This window comes from Danio rerio, chromosome 7 (assembly GCF_049306965.1).
Source record: "Danio rerio strain Tuebingen ecotype United States chromosome 7, GRCz12tu, whole genome shotgun sequence".
Lineage (NCBI taxonomy): Eukaryota > Metazoa > Chordata > Actinopteri > Cypriniformes > Danionidae > Danio > Danio rerio.
In genome coordinates this window covers 65,106,713-65,128,708 of record NC_133182.1, presented here as the reverse complement: position 1 = coordinate 65,128,708, position 21,996 = coordinate 65,106,713, and the positions used below count along the sequence as shown (strand labels likewise).

General features: G+C 37.8%; 1 protein-coding gene and 1 long non-coding RNA gene across 3 annotated transcripts in view; one reads left to right on the top strand and one right to left on the bottom strand.

Moving 5' to 3' along the window:
* Nucleotides 1-21,996, bottom strand: part of stim2b (stromal interaction molecule 2b) — an 860,843-nt gene that overhangs the window by 360,566 nt on the left and 478,281 nt on the right. The gene's annotated exons all lie outside the window — the stretch shown is intronic.
* On the top strand, nucleotides 100-21,441 carry LOC103911431 (uncharacterized). The gene is made up of 4 exons (XR_001800053.4): nucleotides 100-251; nucleotides 5,829-5,994; nucleotides 16,878-17,032; nucleotides 20,056-21,441. It is a non-coding gene; the product is annotated as an uncharacterized lncRNA (long non-coding RNA).

Sequence of the window (21,996 nt, the reverse complement as noted above, 5' to 3'; positions counted from 1 at the left end):
AAAGAAGAGGGCAGACACCACAACAACAGGCGTGGGAAACTCTACTGCTCTCGCGACAACTGGAAAACTCTCACCATACGGCTGCGTGGAGCGAGGCTCGTGTCATCGCGAGATCGGCGCGGAGGCTGCACGGATGGATGTTTTACAGTGCCGAAACACTGTTTATCCGCTCATAAATAACCTCCACGGGCGGAATTGGCAAGTTATTTTGACGTGGAAAATTGAGATTTCCCAGGCTCCGGTCTGATAAGGTTTGCTCACAAGATAGTTGTGTATTTATGGAGCTTGCTATCAAACCATTAAAATGACTGCAGGGTTGCAGAAATAAAGGGACGTTGATATAATACGCGTTCATTATAAACAAATATAAATACTGAGATCACGTTTTGACTTCTGTGTTAGAGGAACAGTTCTGTCATCAATTACTCACTGTGGTGGAGAGTACTGAAAAATCATACTTAAGTAAAAGTACCATTACTTGCCTTAAATGTAGTGCAAGAAGAGTAAATGTATCTGTTGTTAATATTACATAAGGTATGAGTAAAAGGTAGACCTTTTAAAAGTACTGGAGTAGTGAGTAGTACGCTGTAAAAACTTGATGCTTTTACATGTAATTTGTGAATGTGTGTAAACGTAACATTCTGTAGTTCATTTAGTTATTGCTCAGCAGGCACACATTATAAGATATTAATATTAGGTTAGATTTAGGTTGTTATGTCAGATGACCAAAATTCTATGTCTAGCCAACTTCTATGGCCAACATTATTTTGATTTTCAATAATGGAGTCAAATGACGTTAATATTTGGTCAATTTTAGGTTGATAGAAAGTGACCAAAGTCCAACATCGAGCCAACCTCAAACACCAACATCATAATAATGTCAAATACTCACATGTGCAATTTGATTGGGCAGGGATAACAGGACTGATTTTTCTAATCCACATAGACAAGAAAAAATAAAGTAGTGACTGCAGGTTGAAGAAAAATAGCGGAGTATTATTACCAATATAGCACTAAAAATGCACTCAAGGGTATGTACTTAGTAAATTACAATTCCTGAAAAAACTATTTAATTACAATAATTGGAGTATTTGTAATGTGTTACTTTACACCACTGATCCCTTACGTCAATTATTTCTGTAAATAACTTTTCATCGTGACATAGTTAGCAGAATGGTGACCGTTACCTTTTAAACTTGCAAATTTCATAAGCCCTGTAACACAATTTTCACAACCCTCTTATGATGTTATGGTTAAATTAGGGTTTATAATGGTGGGAAACTGCACAATAAGAGTTATATTGTTTGTGACATTACCAAATTTCCACCTCTTACAACTTCTAAATATGCAAGCATAAATGTGCGCTGGTCCAGAGCTTTCAGAAACAAATAATAGTAATACATCCTTAGAATTGTGTCTGGTGGGATTTAAAACGGGTAGAAAGATTACCAGTTATGAATACCCTAAATTTCTACATTTTCTTACTCAGAAGGTCTTTAAGTTAAGTTATAGCTGGATTTGTCGCATACAGTTAGATTCATTCATTCATTTTCCTTCGGCTTGGTCACTTTATTCATCAGGGGTTGCCACAGCGGAATGAACAGCCAACTTATCCAGTATATGTTTTACACAGCGGATGCCTTTCCAGCCATAACCCAACACTCTAAAACTCCATACTCTTGCATTACCCAATTTGCCTATACCACATGTCTTTTTGGACTGTTGGGGAAACCAGAGCAACCAGAGGAAACCCACGCTAGCACGGGGAGAACATGCAAACTCCACACAGAAATCCCAACCACCAACCTTCTAGCGGTGAGGTGATCGTGCTATCCACTGCGCCACCGTGACGCCCTATGTTGCAAAAAAATAATTGAATAGATTGTTAATAGAACATTTTAATATACTAGAAGTTCAAGAAAAGACTGTATTATTTAAATATTTCATACATGACACAATAAAACATGAAGACCTGTAGGCATTAGTTCAACTGAGGGAATCAGATTAAATAAGCACTGATCAATAGTGACACAGCTACAGTAAGTGCAAAGAATGAGCCAGCTGTCTGCTCTCATTGTTATCATATGGAAAGGCTGTCTGAGCCAAAAGTGGTATGAAACGTGTATTTTAATTCTGCTCATGCATATGCACGGTATTTGTTAAAATGGCAGTTTTAAACACTTCTTTAGTTCACAAGGACATTCACAGTTTGACAGTATTGATGTGGCAATTTTTATAGAAGACAATCATGTCAGATCTTTGAATGTGTACAAGTGCACTATTTTATATCCCTTATAAATAAACACTTGTATAAATATGCCAAAGTACCATTGCATCATATATGCAAATATAGAATAAATACAGCAATTTTATAAGTTGTTTTGATTGTTGATTTGTTGATCCAATTAAATTCCATGCATAATTTAAAGGCTTTAGGCTCAGATTCATTGCCTTTTCTCAGTAATATGGTGACACTTGTATAAATTTGTACTATGTAAATCAATATAGCATTAACATAAAAAAGGATGCCATTGTTATCTTTGGAAGGAGGGGTTACACTGAGTCAGGAAATACCTAAAAACTATTTGAGCTTTATTTCTTCTGTTGAACACATGGGAACATCTTCGTCTTCATCTTCTTATAATTTTATTATTACTGTATAACCTTTATTTTAACAGAAAAGACACATTTACATAAATTTTCTACTTCGGCTTAGTCCCCTTCCAGCCGCAACCCTTCACTGGGAAACATCCATACACATTTGTTCACACACATACAATACGGCCAGTAAATAAATGTTCTGTGACTGAAGGCCATAGCTAAGGACAGGCTTTTTACAAATGTAGTTCTGCCGATACGATGGGGATAAACCCAATATAGCTTTGTAAACAAAGGAATGCCAATGATTGAGCCTGCAAATGCAAAGCAGACCAACCTACCCTAGTATACAACACACAACGATGAGTAAGGGATTTAAAACTTGTTATCAATCTTAGTGCACCATAGTAAACAGTGTCAAATGCATGCAGACTCTGAGACGAAGCATGCATGCAGTTGAAGTCAGAATTATAAGCCTCATTTCTAAACATAACATTTTTAATAACTCATTACTAATAACAGATTTTTTTATCTTTGCCATAATGACAGTAAATAATATTTTACTAGATATTTTTCAAGACACTTCTATACAGCTTAAAGTGACATTTAAAGGCTCAACTAGGTTAATTAGGTTAACTAGGCAGGTTAGGGTAATTAGGCAAGTTATTGTATAACAGTGGTTTGTTCTATAGACTATTCAAAAAATATATAGCTTAAAGGGGCGAATAATTTTGACATTAAAATAGTGTTTAAAAAATTAAAAACTGCTTTTATTCTAGCCGAAATAAAACAAATTAGACTTTCTCCAGAAGAAAAAAATTGTATCAGACATGCTGTGAAAATTTCCTTGCTCTGTTAAGCATCATTTGGGAAATATTAGCCCAGTGTTGACATAAATGTTGCATCAGCCAGCTTATTTTAAAGAAGCTGAAAAAGTTTTTGACTTCTATAGTAGGAAAACAAATACTATGGAAGTCAATGGTGTTTTCCAGGTTCTTCAAAATATCTTGTGTTCAACAGAAAGAAACTCCAGAAGGAATAAAGGTGAAGTGTACAGTTTTAGGTGAACTTTCCCTTAAACCACAATGCCACTGGTTCAACAAAATGCCATAACAAAATGTCATATTATTAAAAAAATAAATAATAATTTTTATGCATAAATGTTTACCCCCTTAATCCACTGCTGAACCTAACTCATTTGAGCAGACTGATGCTCAAACAGACTGATACATTCCAAAAATTCCTTAAAAATTTTACTAGTATACGTGCATTATTTGGATTGGATTTATTTATTTATTGTTTTTGTTTTATCCACTTTTATTTTATTTTATTTTTACAGAAAAGAGAGAGATGAACAGGCTTTCTACTAAACATCTCTTTCATGTTCCACAGAAAATAGAGAAACAACATGAGGCTGACAATATAAATTTGAGTAAACTGATCCTTTTAAACACTGTTTTTCCAATATCTCTCTTGTATACTCCTGTTTTTTGTAAGCTAGGTTCTGAATTCCTCCTGATTATTTCATGATCTCGAAATGCACTTGACAGCTCATCTGATACCCTCTGTGCTGCATGGCTGTGAGAAGAGCGCACTGTTCAGGAATATTAAATAGCAGTCTTACTCTTCCGACTCAAGAATCTCACACCTGACCTCAAACTGACATTAATCCACGCTTTTCCAATCCTTCAGATGTATTATTGATTTTTATTTGCGCTTTATAATCTGTTTGACACAAGAATGAAGGAAGAGTGAAAGGAAAAGGAGCGTAATAAAGGAAGAAAATGTGAGAAGCAAGATAGTGGAAAAGAGTGACACGAGTACTAGGACGGATAGGTCTCAGAGAGACAGTGATTGGGGATTTAAAAAAGGAAAAAAAACAGGTTTAAATACAATCTGGCAACGAGCCTTCAGCCAAAGCATTCGGGGGAGGAAGCCTCGTGCACCAAAGCCCTTTTTCCATTCCTTTCCTGCGTCTTTTTTAACGATCTGAGAAAGTAACCTCCAGTTACTCTTAGAGTTTTATAAAAACTGTAAAGTTTTTTAAATCCTTTACAGATGAAACCAGTAAATGACTGCAGAAGTGCAAGTGTGCCTCACAACCACTGTACTAAAAGCCTGGAGATATGTGAAATTATGAGTGTTTCCAAGTTTAACTATTGGCTTTAAACTTTGACCCCAAAGTGTTATAAAACTAATAACATGTTTTATGGATACACACAAATATGATTTAACGTTTCCTTTAGGAATCCCCATAACTCTTTCCTGTTTCTGTACACACCGTAGGTTGTCCAGCTTGCCTCTAAGAGTTTGTTGGAAAAGTGTTTGAGACTTTGCCAAAGTTTGCCCTAAGTTAAAACTATTGCTTTTATTGCGGTTAAAACATCATTCAGTTTAATGTGTTTGCCCTGCACAATGATAACAGCATGACAGTATCACATATATATATATATATATATATATATATATATATATATATATATATATATATATATATATATATATATATATATATATATATATATATATATATGGCTGATGCACTGGACTACGGTGATGTTATCTACAGTTGAAGTCAGAATTATTAGCCCCCTTAGATTTTTTTTCTTCTTTTTAAAATATATTCCAAAGGATGTTTAACAGAGCAAATAAATTTTCACAGTATGTCTGATAATATTTTTTCTTCTGGAAAAAAGTCTTATTTCTTTTATTTCGGCTAGAATAAAAGCAGTTTTTAATTTTTTAAACACCATTTAGGGACAAAATTATTTGCCCCTTTAAGCTATATTTTTTCTTGATAATCTGCAGAACAAACCATCGTTATACAATGCCTAAATACCCTAACCTACCTAGTTAACCTAATTAACCCAGTTAAGCTTTTAAATGTCACTTTAAGTTGTATAAAAGTGTCTTGAAAAAGATCTAGTAAAATATTATTTACTGTCATCATGGCAAAGATAAAATAAATCAGTTTTTAGAAATGAGTTATTAAAACTAATATGTTTAGAAATGTGCTGAAAAAAATCTCTCCGTTAAACAGAAATTGGGGAAAAAATAAACAAGCAGTATACAGCAACTGTATATATATATACATATATAGTGTGTGTATGTGTGCGTTTTATTTTTCTTTTATCACTCTATGGGTGTTAGTTCCTTTTATTTTGTGCAAAATGACTTTCTGCCTTCTCTTTTCCACTCCTTCCAGTATTGTTCCCTCATCTGTCTTGCAGGTCCCAAGTGGTTATTTTCAATGAAAGAGACCCATCTCAGGAGCTCAATGAAGCAGCATGTGCCGCCAATTCAAGCAATCACGACTAAACCACAAGTGTGCCGCACGTAAATCCAGTGTTGATGACTGCCTGTGCATTTTGCCAAGAGAAAGACTGGTCTCCAAAGGCAAGTCGCACTCCAGCGCAACCAGATGATACCTTTTAACCACAGACCTGTATAGTGTGTGGATTAAGGCCTGGGCCTTACAGATTTTAGATATTCATTTAGCAAAAATACCCATCACAGAGGAAACAGCCCTCTGAACTGTGATTAATGAGAGAAAAACTTTATAGGACAAATAAATCCAGCCTTTCCAGTGTGGTTATGTGGAGAGTCATATTCATAATGCAGAAAGATTTGATTTAATTAAGTTATATTTTGCTTTCTTTTGCACTGACTACTCCAAACACAGACACACACGCACGCACACACACAAACACACACCATGATGAAGTGTCACAATGTCAAGAAAAAGAGTGCTTTGGGATTTTAAACACCGTCAGAGTGCCTCAACAGAGACGTTACCCATTGAGCATGTTTACGATGTTCTACAAAGATCAGTGTATACGGAAGCGTGTTCCAGTTCCTGCCAATATTAAATTCTAATCAGCCAGTCACATGGCAGCAACTTAATGCATTTAAGCAAGAAGACATGGTCAAGACGATCTGCTGCAGTTCAACGCGAGCATCAGAATAGGGAAGAAAGGGGATTTAAGTTACTTTGAACGTGGCATGGTTGTTGGTGCCAGACGGGCTGGTCTGAGTATTTCAGAAACTGCTGATCTACTGGGATTTTCACGCACAACTATCTCTAGAGTTTACAGAGAATGGTCTAAAAAAGAGAAAATAGTAACTCGTATAGTCAATAGTAAAACAGTACAACCAAGGTCTGCCGAAGAGCCTCTCTGAACACACAACACGTCCAACTTGAGGCGGATGGGCTACAGCAGCAGAAGACCACATTGGGTGCCCCTTTTGTCTGCTGAGAATGGGAAACTGAGGCTACAATTCACACAGGCTCACCAAAATTAGACAATAGAAGATTGGATAAACGTTGCCTGGTTCATGAGGCTGAATTTCTGCTGCGCCATTCAGAATTTAGGGACAGAATTTGGCATGAAAGCGTGGATCCATTTTGCCTTGTATGAACGGTTCAGGCTTGTGGTGGTGTAATGGTCTGGGGGATTCTTTCTTGCCACACTTCGGAGCCATTAGTACCAATTGGGCATTGTGTCAACACAGTGCAGCATACGGTATATGTGAAGTTTATGTATAAACAAATTTCGAGAGGATCACGTGCTTATGATTGCTAGCAGCTGACCCGCATTATCTAATTCACTACGATCCAATCAGATGACTCCTAAATTACTATAAATACCCTGGGGTTTATTCCATTGCTATCTTCGTTTTGAAGAGTCCCCCCTTCCTCCCCTACTCCTCCTTCTTAGACGGGTGACACGGTGGCCCAGTGCCTAGCTGTCGCCTCACAGCAAGAATGTCTCTGGTTCCTGGCTTTACCAAAACTAGCAGACATTTCTGTGTGGAGTTTGCACTTCTCCCCGTGCTCACGTGGGTTTCCCCCGGGTTCCCCGGTTTCCTCCCACCACCTAAAAACATGCTATTAAGTCAATTGAACAATCCAAATTGTCAACATAGATACGCTTAGTTAGTAATTAATTTTAAGAGCATTCACTTGCTACAGCAGGGGAGTTCTCAAGATCTACCTGAGCTCAAACTCCCCTTCCGCCTTGCAACGGGAGGGAGCCCTGGGCTCGAGGATCTCATGAGCTCAGGGCTCTCTCCCGGGACAGCATGCCAAACAAGCTTTTATAATTAATCATCAGCTAAGTGTGAACTCTTGAAATATTTATTATATAATTCATACATAATATAAACAAGTACAGACTATTGCCATATATACTGACAACCAACAGAATAACTACAGACAGCAGACATGGTTGGGATGGAGGTCTCCTGTGTTTGTTTCTTCTTGGTTGATCCTGCGGAATAAAAAATAATGTAAAAGTAGTCCAGCTCTCCAGGAAAACCACAGATGTGGCAACACTAGCTCACAAATGTAATTTAGTAAATGTCATAGTCATTTCAGTAAATTGATCATGAATTGGCACATCTGTACATAGAGAAACCAAAAATGCAAAGGATAAGCTTATTGTTGAGTAAACACACTCTTGAAGTACCAAAATATACAAGTGCGAAGGTACATCATTTGCATAAAATAAGTTACATTTCTTGCTATCTGGTGAATTCACTTCTCCAAAAACACCCACACTGACAACCACCCGCCCAAACACACACACACACACACACACCCCATGATTTAAATCGTCACCGTTTCAAGAGTGTGCTGTGTATGGGTATCAGATAATATTTCTGTATCTGATAATGAACGCCAGCAGGCATCACAAGACACCACTGACATTTCACTGGGCTGGACTGACCTGTAGTTCAAGCAGTCAGCTGTATGAGTGTGTTTATATACAAACAAATTCATACGCCTATTCATAAACTCTATTAAAGAAAAAGGCAGACTAACTAATAAAGAGTCATCTTTAAAAGATGATCACTGGCTTCACATAGACATGGACCAAATCAGCACTTCTCTTTCTAATGTGAACACCGAATGGAAAATTCATTCTAGTAGGACTGAGAACAGCTTAAAAACAGTTTAGTGAGTCTCAAGTGAAATGTAAAGATGAGTCAAAAGCTCTGGGCTTTCAGCGTTGTCCCTGGGTGCACATCAATGAACGTAAATTTGCAATATTACCGCTTTTAGTGGGAGTACGTGAGCTAAGATGACGGCATCTGAGGAGAATTTCACACACACAAATCATTATCCTATTTGATGGGTGCTTGACATTTCAAAATGTCTCATGAACCAAAAAATAATTAATGAACTAACAGGTATTAATACCATAACTACAAGAGTCTGGTTTCCGACTTTTATTTTGAAAGGGTAAAAGAATGTCGGTGTTGCAAAAATATATTTTACAGTGCGAGGAAAACAGCTGATGAAAGTTAAAGACTAAACACTGTATCTCTAAATTCAGCCTTAGCCTTGAGCTGATGCACAAATCAGAGAAGCTGAGAGATGGAGCAAGATATAACCTATGAAATAATGTGGCAAATGGGAGAGACACAAGGGAAAAGTGCAACTTCACATGCAGTATTTGATTTAAAAAGGGAATCTGTAAAACAGTATAAGCACAAAAAAGACACTACTTAGCTGACTGGCTATTATTTATAAAATGTCCCTGTTAAAAGAAATGCCAGCAGTGGTTGCCAGAAGTTCACTGCAAAATATGTTGACATTGTATCCTTTGCATGTATTAGTATGGTAATGCACCAATACATACAGCAAGACTGGTGACAGAGTGGTTTGATGAACAAAAAAGTGAAGTTAAACATCTCTCATGGCTTGCACATTCACCAGATTTAAACATTGTTGAGCCACTTTGGGATGTTCCAAGAGCTTTTCCAGAACCTTTTATCCAATGCAAACGAAGACAACCAAAGTTATCAAAATAACAACAAATAATATGTTTCCAGTTCATGTAATGAAGTTTACAAGTTTTATATTAAAATACAGTATTATAATACTATACTATAAGTACTATAAGTATTATAGTTTATAGGAATAGTTTAGTTTACAATAGAATATATATAGGGGTTGGACAATTAAACTGACACTCCTGGTTTTAGACCACAATAATTTATTAGTATGATGTAGGGCCTCCTTTTGCAGCCATTATTGCATCAATTCATGTTGGGAATTACAGATAGAAGTTCTGATTTTGAGATATTCTTCTTGCAAAATAGTGGCCTGGCCAATGCATCATGCTGGTGGAGGAAACGTTTCCTGGTTCTCTCCTCCACAACACCCCAAAGTGGCTCAATAATATTTAGATCTGGTGATTGTGCAGGCCATGAGATATGTTTAACTTAATTTTCATGTCCATCAAATCACTCTTTCACCAGTTTTGCTGAGTGTATTAAAGTTTTATTATCCCCATACAAGACTTCAGGATATAATGTTTGAACCATTGGGTGCATATGGCCTTCCAGATGGTAGTCCTTGGCAGTGACACGTCCATCTAGCACAATTATTGGGCCTAGGAAATGCCCTACTATTGCAGACCAAACCATCATTGATCCACCCCTATGCTTCACTCCGGGCAAGCAACAGCGTGGGTGGTACGAATGTTTGGGGCTTCTCCACACCATAACTCTCACAGATGTAGGAAAGACAGTGAAGCTGGACTCATCAGAAAACAATACATGTTTTGCATTGTCCACAGCCCAAGATTTTTGCTGCTGGCACCATTGAACCTGATGTTTGACATTGGAATAAGTGAGCAACGGTTTGGCTATACCTGCCTGGCCATATATATTGAACCTGTGGATCTCCTGATAAACAGTTTTGGTGGAAATATAAGAGTTGAGCTGCAAATTTAATTCTGCAGTGAGTTGAGCAGCTGTAGTTTCATGTTTTTTGGATACAATCCGGGTTAGCACCAGGACATCCCTTTCAGACAGCTTCCCTTTTGCATCCACAGTTACTCCTGTTGGATGTGGTTATATTGTTCTTGGTGGTTTGCTGGCATTACTCTGGATACCGTGGCTCTAGATACATCACAAAGACTTACTGTCTTGGTCACCGATGCACCAGCAATTTGTGCTCGTTTTAACTCTCATGTGTCACCCGTAATGTTGTGCATTGAATATTTTAAGCAAAACTGTTGTATTACTCTCATAATCAAATCTTCGCACCCTGCTCTTATTGGTGTAATGTGCAATCAATAAAGATTGGCTACCAGGTAGGTCAAATTTAGCCTTGAAACCTCAAACACAAAATTGTAATATGTTCTGCTCTTGTCCCAAACTTTAAATGATTTTTAATAAAAAGCCCAACACTAGAAAACATGATTTTTTTTTCTCATGAAGGCGGTACACATTTAGGGTACAACAGTTGTACTTTGCGTCAATTTTAGCCCGCTAGTTAAAAAAACATTTTTAAACCACAAAAAAATACTCGTCCTACATCACCCAACCCGCTCCGAGCTGATATTGAACCGGCGCCCTTCTGCATGAGAGTTGGTTGCTTTATCAAGGAGGCTAAAGACCATGACCTCTTGCGTCTGTCACTAGAGCACGTTTAGAGATCAGAGGACTGAGGTTTACCTGCACAGCACTTACTAGCTGGCCTCCGTTACACACACTTTAACTCACAGACCCCAAACACACACACAAATTATGTTGCTTTAACTTTTGTAAATATCGTCTGAATACTATACTTAATGAATTTATTTTTACACTTATGCAAGTACCCAGAAAACAATTTTGTGCCTAATAGATGTCTAATAGACATCTAAACATAGACAGCTTGGCTAAAGCAAGGCTAAACTTGGGCTGTCAGGTAAAATCTAATAGACATCTAAGAATAGCCAAAAAGAATAGACAGATTAAATAAACAGATTAGACAGACTTTATATATGTAGTCATTAATTTCTGTCTTTTTGACAACTATAGTTTTGGCCGCTTGTATCTGAGATTTTGTCACGAGCAGCCAAAAGGAGTTTCCTTCGCAAGGTGGCAGGGCGCAGCCTTATAAATAGGGTGAGGAACTCGGGAGGAGCTCGGAGTAGAGCCGCTGCTCCTCCACATTGAGAGAAGTCAGCTGAGGTGGCTCGGGCATCAGTTTCGGGTGCCTCGTGGATGCCTACCATGGGAGGTGTTCCAGGCATGTCCCGAGAAGTCCTTGAGGAAGACCCAGGACACACTGGTGGGACTATGTCTCTCGGCTGGCCTGGAAAGCCCTCCTGATCCCCCCGGAAGAGCTGGAGGAAGTGTCTGGGGAGAGGGAAGTCTGGAGTTCTCTCCTAAGACTGCTGCCCCAGTGACCCAACCGCGGAAAAGCTGACAAAAATGTATGAATGATTAGTTTTGGCCTATTCTTAGACATCTATTAGATTTTCACCGACAGCCCAAATTTCACCTTGTTTAATCAAAGAGAACTATGTTTAGACGTCTATTAGACATATTTTAACACAAAAGCATTAAAAAACATTCCCTTCACTTAAGTCAAAAAATTAGTTTTACTCACTGATTAAAAATCAATGAAATACTCCACACTGATGATGAAAAACCTAACCATCATAGATTTTGTAATGAAGTTTTTTCATGTAAAATAGATTTTTAGAGGTTTAGTGAAGGCAGGTCATGTTTTACCTGAAGAGTGAATGGCATATACATAATTTTAAGACAACAGGAGGGTTAATATTGCAATAAAAAATTCTGAAAGTACATATGGTCTGTTTGCACTGAGTGGTACGGTACGATACGCTTTTAAAGCCATTTTCAAAAGGTACCTAAAAGCGTACCGTAAATTTTTTTAGGTACCTTTTTGGAAGGGTACCAAAAGGTGGAGCAAGACATGCAACTAAACACTATTGGTTTAGAGAAAGAACGGAGAGGAGAATAAAAATGGCCAGGAGAACGAAAATAAAGGAACTGCTATTTTTAAAAACACAATAAAAAAACGTAATACCATAGACATATAATAGCGAGTCATGGTCGACCGGAGTTCAATCAAACCTTGTCGCTGTCTTGATAAACAGCCACAAAGCCTAGAAAAAGAGCAGAAGAACCCTGTGCCCCGTAGTTGTTTACGAGGCTGTCTAAAGCACGAGTGGTTTTGCTGCACGTCTATTTGAAATAAGGAACTTCTTGAGCTGATGATAATAACGTGCACTTGTCTATTGAATTATTTCTGACATCCAATCTTTTTAGAAATGGACAAATGCAAGACTGACGCTCAATAAAGAAAAGGAGAATCCATAAAAACAAAGGAGCAACCTAAACCATGAACAAACTGCCATGTATAACTATTATCATCATCACTTTTTAGACTATTAAACTCGGAATGACAGAATTAGTTTCTAACAGATGTTACATGTGCTGGTGAAGACTGGTAAATAATGTGTGTATAGTTTTTTTGGTAACATATCGGAGACTGTAAAGGGCTGTATGTGTTCATATATGTTGCATTTATTTATTTACAATAGTTATTAGTTATATAGTTTATTTACAGTAAGCTATTTCGCTCTATCATTGATCTGCAGTTATAATTAAATCCTGATTATCAAAAAGTTAGTGATGAACATTTATACACAAGTATTTTGTGTATAAAGCATCAGTTTTCTGAGAAAGGCTTCTCATATGATATGTGAACGACCCATACAGCTTTACTTTGACATTTCCTTGAGCGAGAATGACGTCGACAGAAACTTTCTGTCGTACACCACACCCACCAAAAAGGTATCCTTGGTACCCTCTTGGCAATGGAAATGCAAGCCTCTTAAAGATGACCCATACCGACCCATATTATACCGTACTGTACCAGTCAGTGGAAATGAGCCATTATTCACACCAAAAAGTCAGTGCAGATTTAATCTATATGAGGGAAATCCAGCATGTCCATGGCCACTGTGCTTGGGGTTTATCAAATCCTTCAGACTGACTAACCTTTGTTTGAAGCTAAACTCTGCAGGATGTTTCTCCAGGATAAGCATTGGACACCCCTTGTCCATGTTGAAGTCGTTGAGCTGACTCAAATCATTTTGCAGGCCATGCAATTTCTTTAAAACTCTGAGCTAATAACGTAATTTATAATTCAGAGAATCATGAAGAAACTGAATGCAAACATGTGGCAACTTGCGCATTAATGTTAACTCCGGGTAACGTCATGCTCTAGAAAATACATTTGCAGCAATAACACAGCCTAGCGTTTAGATGTTTTCAATATCATTTATTTATTTCTGAAAACCACTGTGAATGGAATTGTGTTTGTCATCAGGATGCGGTTGGAACATCAGGGCTTAATATGCAGTATTGTGGTCAGCGCAGCTCAAATCTGTGTATTTGCATGGTTACCGTGTCAGTTAGATGAGTAATACAAGCCATCGAGTTGATCGATGTATCAGAGCTGGCCTGCTGTTGCGTCTTGTTAAAGCCTGAACAGACATCTCGAATCGCCCTTTATTTGCACAGAACTAACAATCAAGCGTGAACATATAAGTGCGGATTCTGTTGTGTTGCAGTAATTAAAACAGGCTCACACTGGCCTCTTGTCGTCTGTTTAATTGTGCAACAAGACCAGTGTCGTATCAAGCTGTGAAGCACACTAATGCCTTTAACAGCACAGCGACTGCATAATCACAGAGGCTACATGGAGATGAAACCCAGCATTTATGATACTTCATTAAAACTACGCACTCAGTTATTATCCCTCTCATGAAGCCCCATCTATCTTTTTAAAAGGGAAAGTATGCGTTAAAAAGCTCTGTGTTATTTACAGTGCAAGTGTCTGGATTTGGCGTCCAAAGTTAGTCTGCAAGGCAATGCTAAAAATGTGTCCGTTAAAACAATGCCAACTGAAAGCCTCTCATGATATATGATCAAGCTTTTTCTTTTTATTTACTCATCCTCATGTTGTTTCAAACACACAAAGGTTGATCTGAACAAGAATTAAAGTCGGTAGGTTAAGATTATCTTGTTTTTCCCCCCATATAGTGATGTAGGCCAACTGAAAAAATGAGAAACAAAAGTAGGGTGTTGCAAGATTTTGTAGTTTGGGAGTCGTATAAATTGTTGGAAGATGGGTGTTGGTAACAAAATGTAAGAAGATTGATGAATGATTAAAAGGAGGGCAGAAATGACAGAGACGCGTCCTTATAGCCCAGCCCTAAAGACATTGCATGTGACCAGAAGTGAAGTAAAGATGTTTCGAGGTAGTAGGGAAGGTTATGGTATTTGATTAAAGTGCACAGATTGTTTATAACAAGCAGTATTGCCTGACAAAAGTCTTGTCGCCTATTCAAATTTTGGGAACAACAAATAATTAATGGACTTATAGCTGATCATTTCGTATCAGAAACTTATATGAAAGGCAAAAGCCTCTAGATTACACTTATTTCACCAAAATAAAATATGATCATGCCTTGATTTTGAATGATTTCATTAGGACAGAAAGATCTGACTTTGCTTAGACAAAAGTCTTGTCACTGAACAGAAATAATGTCCAGCATAGAATATAAAGTCTTGGTGTAGTGGAAAAAGAATTAATCAAGATTCTTTGGATTCATCTTTTTTTACTTTTTTTTAATAATCTTCATCTCTGGTGACTGGGCTGGCCAATCCTGGAGCACCTTGACCTTCTTTGCTTTCAGGAACTTTAATGTGGAGGCTAAAGTATGATAAGGAGCGCTATCCTGCTAAAGAGTTTGCCCTCTACTTTGGTTTGTAATGTAATGGGCAGCACAAATGTCTTGATTACTCAATGTTGGAATCAACTCTGCAGATCTCTTGCACACCCCTATACTGAATGTAACCCAAACCATTATTTTTTCTTCACTAAACTTGACTGATTTTTGTAAGAATCTTGGCTCCATGTGAGTTCCATTAGGTTCTGCAGTATTTGTAATGATTGATCAACTAGAAGTCAAGTTATTATTTGTTGCTCTTACAACTGGGATTGATGACGACTTGTCAGGTAACGTCGATATGAATAAAAAGAATACATTTTGATTTTATGCAGACTGCTATCTTTAAATCCAGTCCGAGAGATTTATGTTCCTTCATTGATAGTCTCTCAAACCAAAATTCTGATTCATTAAAACATTCATGTTGGGATTTAGAGTCTTCTGAAGAATTATTCATTTATTAAATTTCCTTCGGCTTATTCCCTTTATTCATCAGGGGTCGCCGCACCACCAACTTATCCAGCATATGTTTTACGCAGCAAATGCTCTCCCAGCTAAAACCCATTACTGGGAAACACCAATACACTCTTGCATTCACACACATACACTACGGCCAATTTAGCTTTTTCAATTCACTTATAGCGCATGTGTTTGGACTGGGATACCGGAGCACCCTTGTGGACTCATGGGTGTGCCAGTCTAAAAAAGGAGGTAATTTAAGGCTTATTGTTGGTGCGTTGTTGTTTTGAGAAACTAAAATAGACCCTACCATTGACCAACTCAAAGCTCCAGCGCAGAGCATGTTAAACTTACAAAGGAATTGTTTGGACAAATTCAATTCAACTTATGTTTTTTTTAAGTCGAGGCAAGAAACACTCATACTAGTTACATCAATTTACAGACTACACTAAGAAATGTTGAGTTCCACACAATTGACTTGTGTTGGGACAACATAAAAGAATAAAGTTCACACATTAGTTTTGACAAATTTATGCGGATTTAACATAAAACAATTAAGTTACAATTAAGTCCCCAAAAAATCCTCAAAAAGTTTGTTGATTCAGCTCATTTTAGTTTGAACAAACAGCAAACGTCATTTTTTGAGTGAAGTTGAGACAGTGAAAACTTACCATGTTAAGATAAATTAGCAAACCCAGAAAATTCAAGTTGTTTAACTACCTAAATCATGTCGAAATATTTTAATACAGAGTTTTTCTTTTTTAAGTCTGAGGTGTTTTGATATGAACTCATTAAAAAAGGCTGGGGGGAAAAAGACCCCTAAACTCTAACACAAGAGATCATCAAATTCTTTAAGATGAAGTGGTTCTAAATAGTAGAGAACCTTTAAAGAATCCTCTCATTTTTCGTAAGCTGTTAGTCACAAAACCAATTTTGTAGATAATAAAGAATCTCTCTCTCTCTTTCTTTTGCTTTACAACAGCTTTTTTCTTTAGTCTTCATTGTTTCGAGAGTGAGAGAGTTTGCAAAGGCAGCCTGAAATTGTTGACAGCAGCAGATTTTCCTCATGTAGGAGGTGGGGTGGAGAACAAGACTTGTCAAAACCTTGACCCAGATCTCCCTCCTTGAAACGCATATAAAACTGACATCTCAGTTATAGCAAGACCTACATTTAGTTTACCACATTCTCCTGCAATTTGCTTGCCTTCCACACTTGACGTGCCATGCATTCACACCCGCAATATATTGCTGTGTTTTTTTTTTTCCCCTCAGAAAAAAACGCACACATGGCACATATAGCACATAGAAGACCTTGACCCTGCTGTTGGACAGGAAGCGCTTTAGTGATAATGATATCACTGATTCTGTCTATAAGCATTCTGCCTAAAGCTCTGCTCATCCTACTAGAGGCTCCGGAAATGACTGCAGTAAGTATGAAAACACTCCTCATCCTGAGAGATGGAGAGGAAGAAGGGGGACACAGAGGAACAACCAACATAGATGACAGGATTCAATTCAATTCGTGTTCATTTCTGTAGCTCGTTTACAATGTAGATTGTGTCAAAGCAGCAAATTAAAACTGTCAGTCCAGTTTTCAGAGTTGAAGTTCGGTTTAGTTCAGTTCAGTGTGGTTTAATTTTCACTGCTGAAAACACAGAAGAGCAAAACCATTGATGCGCTGCTCAACAGGTCTCAAACTAAGCAAGCCAGTGGTGACAGGTTTCTTATCTGGCCAAACTTGTGCTGGAGAAGGGATAAGTACATTTTGTGAGCATCTATACAGCAGTCAACGATTGAAGTTAATCAAAACCTTTCATCAAATTTGTACTGAAACTATCAAACTATTGTTATGTTGTGCTATTTCTAAAAAATGAAAATGCTAATGAAAGATACTGCAGTCACATTTGTCAAAAGAAAATATTGATAACATTATTGGCTGCTTTGTTTTCTTTAATAATACAGTTGGATGCGCAGTTCTTATTTAAGTTTTTAATTGAAAGACATCAAATTACTTTTAATTGTTTTCATATTGCAGTTGGCTCCAAACGGAATAATTATTATGTTATTGTTGTTGCTTTATTAAAGGGATAGGTCACAAAAAAAATGACTATTTACTCACCTTCAGGTGGTCCCAAACCTTCATTCATTCATTCATTCATTCATTTTTCTTTGGCTTAGTTGCTTTATTTATCAGAGGTCGCCACAGCAGAATGAACCACCGACTTATCCAGAACATGTTTTATTTAATTATATATTTATTTATATGACATAGACATCACAATTATACTGGACAACCAAATGCATTTGTTTAAGTGTTTTAGCAGACTTGCTAATTATCAACACCTGTCCACAGGAGGCTCGACAAAATGAAAACATTCTAAATACATACACACAACATCATAATTCCTTACATAAAATGACTGAAGGCAAAAGCAAAGGTGGCATGATCAAACAAACTAATAAGATAGTATTTGTGCAAACACTGCTGTTTTGTTTTTAACCCCTTTTTAAGTACACAACTAAAAACATTAATATTACTTGCTAATTTTAGGCTAACAGGTAAATCATTCCACAATTTGATTTCCTTAACAGAGAAAACAGATTGACCAAATGAGTTGTTACACTTTGGTACATGAGAGTCACCATGAGCAGTTGCTCGTGTGACTCTGTGAGTGGTGTGATGCCTACTCATTAGATTATAAAACAGCACTGGAACATGATTAATAAAACATTTAAATACAAATTTAAGACAGTTTTACGCAGTACGTAGTGCTGTCGCCTCACAGCAAGAAGGTCGCTGGATCGAGTCCCGGCTGGGTCAGTTGGCGTTTTTGTGTGGAGTTTGCATGTTTTCCCTGCGTTTGTGTGGGCTTACTCCGAGTGCTCCGGTTTCCCCCACAGTCCAAACACATGCGGTACAGGTGAGTTTGGAAGGCTAAATTGTCCGTAGAGTATGAGTGTGTGTGGATGTTTCCCATGTTTTGCCTCGTAAGAACATGCTGGATAAGTTAGAGGTTTAATAAATTAATAAATGGATTAATAAAGGGAATAAGTCGAAAAGAAAATGAATGAATGAACCACAATGATTTAATACTGCAGATGCTCTTCCAGCTGCAACCCAGTACTGTGAAACATCCATACACACTTACATTCATTCATTCATTCATTTTCTTGTCGGCTTATTCCCTTTATTGATCCAGGGTCGCCACAGCGGAATGAACCGCCAACTTATCCAGCAAGTTTTTACGCAGCAGATGCCCTTCCTTCTCTGGGAAACATCCACACACACATTCACACAAACACTCATACACTACGGACAATTTAGCCTACCCAATTCACCTATAGTACATGACTTTGGACTGTGGGGGAAACCGGAGCACCCAGAGGAAACCCACGCCAACACTGGGAGAACATTCAAACTCCACACAGAAACGCCAACTGACCCAGCCAGGACTTGAACCAGCGATCTTCTTGCTGTGAGGCAACAGTGCTAACCACTGAGGCCCCGTTTTACCTCTTTATGAGTTTATATAACCAAAAAAATACATTTTGAGGAATGTTGGAAACCAGTAGTCACATCCATAAAAATTATGCATGGGTTAATGGCCAACAGTTTCCAACATTTTTCAAAATATCTTTTACACTGTAAAAAATGCTGGGTTCCACAAAATGGAATTGTGCAAAGACAACATTAAGGAATTAAGTTAACTTCTTGGCTTTTACAAATTTAAGTTGATAGAACATAAACCAATTAAGTTTTTTAAAATAATGACTCAACAATTGTGTTGTGTCAGCTTATTTTGATTAAATAAGTTATTTTTTGAGTGTATTGTGTTCATCAGAAGAAAAAACTGATTTGGAACAAGTTGTGAGTGAGTAAATGAGGCCAGAACTCAATCCAACGGGATGTGGTGGAAGGGGCGATTCGCATCATGGATGTGCAGCCGACAACTCTGCAGCAACTGCGGAATGCTATCGTGTCAATATGGAGCTAAATCTTTGAGGAATATTTCCAATACCTTGTTAGATCTGTGCCACAAAGGACTAAGGCAGTTTTAAAGGCAAAATGGGTCTAACCCCGTACTTGTAAGGTGTACCTAATAAAGTGGCCGGTGAATGTAAACAATTTTTTAAATAGTTTTTACATTAATTGCTCTTTTTGTTACTGTACATTTTAAATATATATATATATATATATATATATATATATTTTTTTGTAATCCAGATGCACAAGTTTGGTGAACTAACCCTCTAATACTTTATTCAATCCATTAATGTGTGTTATTTTGAACTCTGTAATGAAAGAAACAACATTTTAAACACACACACAAATACAACTGTATGTTAGATTATACATTATTTAGTTAGATTTATTACATTTTTGACTAGTTTTTAGACAATTTGCACTTGCTAAAAAAGCTTTTTTTTTTTTCTTTTTTTTTCAATCCAGACGCAGGTTTGGTCATGCCAGTAAAGTACATTGAAACAGAACGATGAGAGCGAGAGATAGACGGAGTGAGAGAGGACATGAGCAGAGGTGGGGCGAGAGGGGGAACGTTTTCTCAGACAATGTGACATGGCACACGTTATTAATTCTGGCTGAGTGGACAGCCTGCCCTGCCATCTGCTTAGGTCACCCCCACTCGCAGGGGTCGCGTCTCAGCCTTCATCATCCCTCCCCTCCACCCCAACAGACAACGGCCCGACACACAATACACACAACCTGCTCCAAAGGAAGAACTGACTGGAGGGCGGGAGGAGGCTGCCGGGTTCAGGAGAACAATGGCCTGTCAGGTGAACCACCGACACAAGTTAATATACATTACAAAAGACCATCCAGCCGCCTTTGCATTTGAGCTTGGCGTTGCCGGGCCGTGCTGTTATATTACGCGGCACCTCCTGCCTCTATTTTAGGCTCGTGCACACACACATTAACGATCGCACGCACACACATGCTCCTCTTCGCGTGGCAAGGCGAGTGTGTGGGCGGAGAGGATGTCAAGGGGAAGGGTGTGTGTATGCATGCATATGTGTGTGCAAACACTACTCTCCACATTCATGACATCATCTGTTGTTCCCTCTCGTTCTTAATCAGAATGATTTATGATACTGTTTGGGTGTCTATCTCAGACACATTTGAGGTTAATTAGGACTCTACTCTAAATTTTAATGACCCACCCATGTAGGTCAGACTGTCCTTATAAGCTTTTTGGCTTGTCACTTTGGCTTGAGAAATTTCAAGGACACACACTCAAGCTGTATTTATCGAGAACCCGCATGACAACATATGCCTTCAAGGACTGATCCGCATCTCGCCGAACAGAAATGCCAATTTGGTTTGGATGATTTAATATGTCGTTTTGTATATCGTAGGACAGTCACAGTGCAGAGTAGAGATTTAAAAGGTTCTGACTCTGAAAGCATCTGTTTACAAACCATTTTATTTGCTTATTTGATGGAGCGCATTGATGGGCCGGAGAATAATCTCGCTCTAAATCTCTTAATCTTCTCAGTGGCCTCGTCTGGGCAGGCAAAACAAACAAAACGGCCAAATTATGGCCAGTTGGGAACTTTGTCTCCACCATTCAGATATTATTTTCTCTGTAAACCTTCGCTTTTTGTCTCAACTTGCTGACTCGATCCATTATTGAGATGAATCGGTTTCTGATCAATGCGATGATAATGAATTCTGGGATTTGTTTCAGATGTGTGTTTCATAAATGAGGACGATAACTCACTGTGACGTTAATGAAAAGTATAATCATGTTTGGAACGATTAAGACTATATTCATTTTCTTGGCGAATGTATTTGTAGTAAAGTGATTTTTCAGTTGAACTCTCCAGGCCAGAATTTATATCTGATGAATTGAGTTTGTCATGTACACTTGTATTTTTTGTTCATAGAAATGTCTATGTTTGTTTTTAAGACATAGGAACTGATGGTGGCACGTGTGTGTGTGTGTGTGTGTGTGTGTGTGTGTGTGTGTGTGTGTGTGTGTGTGTGTGTTTGGGGCAACATGGGTCTGTGTAGCTTGTGTTTTGGAGAACAGATAGCAGGTTGAAAGGCCAAAGGGCAAAAGGTCAAAGACAGCTGGTGGCATAAACAACAGCCGGTAAATCAGCTGAGCAAAAAAAAAGAAAAAAAAAATCAAGAGAGAGAAAGATGATCTTTACAACCTTCAAATTTAATTCGATTTTTACAGAATTATTAAGAAAGTCAAAAGGTGAACATAACTGGAACGTGACACAAAGCTTGGTACCAATGGTGTGTTTCATAAAAGTGACCAGCAAATCAAAACAGTTTTTTTTTTTTATGAAATATATCTTATGTGTTTTGTATCATTTATTCAATCGTGCACATTTTATTATTCATTCATTCATTCATTTTCTT